This window comes from Uranotaenia lowii, chromosome 2 (genome assembly GCF_029784155.1).
Source record: "Uranotaenia lowii strain MFRU-FL chromosome 2, ASM2978415v1, whole genome shotgun sequence".
In the NCBI taxonomy this organism is placed as follows: Eukaryota; Metazoa; Arthropoda; class Insecta; order Diptera; family Culicidae; genus Uranotaenia; species Uranotaenia lowii.
The window spans coordinates 398,029,245-398,030,963 of NC_073692.1; positions in this window are offsets into that span (position 1 = coordinate 398,029,245).

The following is a 1,719-nucleotide window of genomic DNA, read 5'->3' on the forward strand; positions in this document are numbered from 1 at the left end:
TAAATGACAAAAATGACAAAATGACAAAAATGACAAAAATGACAAAAATGACAAAAATGACAAAAATGACAAAAATGACAAAAATGACAAATGACAAAAATGACAAAATGACAAAAATGACAAAAATGACAAAAATGACAAAAATGACAAAAATGACAAAAATGACAAAAATGACAAAAATGACAAAAATGACAAAAATGACAAAATGACAAAAATGACAAAAATGACAAAAATGACAAAAATGACAAAAATGACAAAAATGACAAAAATGACAAAAATGACAAAATGACAAAAATGACAAAAATGACAAAATGACAAAATGACAAAAATGACAAAAATGACAAAAATGACAAAAATGACAAAAATGACAAAAATGACAAAAATGACAAAATGACAAAAATGACAAAAATGACAAAAATGACAAAAATGACAAAAATGACAAAAATGACAAAAATGACAAAAATGACAAAAATGACAAAAATGACAAAAATGACAAAAATGACAAAAATGACAAAAATGACAAAAATGACAAAAATGACAAAAATGACAAAAATGACAAAAATGACAAAAATGACAAAAATGACAAAAATGACAAAAATGACAAAAATGACAAAAATGACAAAAATGACAAAATGACAAAAATGACAAAAATGACAAAAATGACAAAAATGACAAAATGACAAAAATGACAAAAATGACAAAATGACAAAAATGACAAAAATGACAAAAATGACAAAAATGACAAAAATGACAAAAATGACAAAAATGACAAAAATGACAAAAATGACAAAAATGACAAAAATGACAAAATGACAAAAATGACAAAAATGACAAAAATGACAAAAATGACAAAAATGACAAAAATGACAAAAATGACAAAATGACAAAAATGACAAAAATGACAAAAATGACAAAATGACAAAAATGACAAAAATGACAAAAATGACAAAAATGACAAAAATGACAAAAATGACAAAAATGACAAAAATGACAAAAATGACAAAAATGACAAAAATGACAAAAATGACAAAAATGACAAAAATGACAAAAATGACAAAAATGACAAAAATGACAAAAATGACAAATGACAAAAATGACAAAAATGACAAAAATGACAAAAATGACAAAAATGACAAAAATGACAAAAATGACAAAAATGACAAAAATGACAAAAATGACAAAAATGACAAAAATGACAAAAATGACAAATGACAAAAATGACAAAAATGACAAAAATGACAAAAATGACAAAAATGACAAAAATGACAAAAATGACAAAAATGACAAAAATGACAAAAATGACAAAAATGACAAAAATGACAAAAATGACAAAAATGACAAAAATGACAAAAATGACAAAAATGACAAAAATGACAAAAATGACAAAAATGACAAAAATGACAAAAATGACAAAAATGACAAAAATGACAAAAATGACAAAAATGACAAAAATGACAAAAATGACAAAAATGACAAAAATGACAAAAATGACAAAAAAGACAAAAATGACAAAAATGACAAAATGACAAAAATGTCAAAAATGACAAAAATGACAAAAATGACAAAAATGACAAAAAATGACAAAAATGACAAAAATGACAAAAATGACAAAAATGACAAAAATGACAAAAATGACAAAAATGACAAAATGACAAAAATGACAAAAATGACAAAAATGACAAAAATGACAAAAAATGACAAAATGACAAAAATGACAAA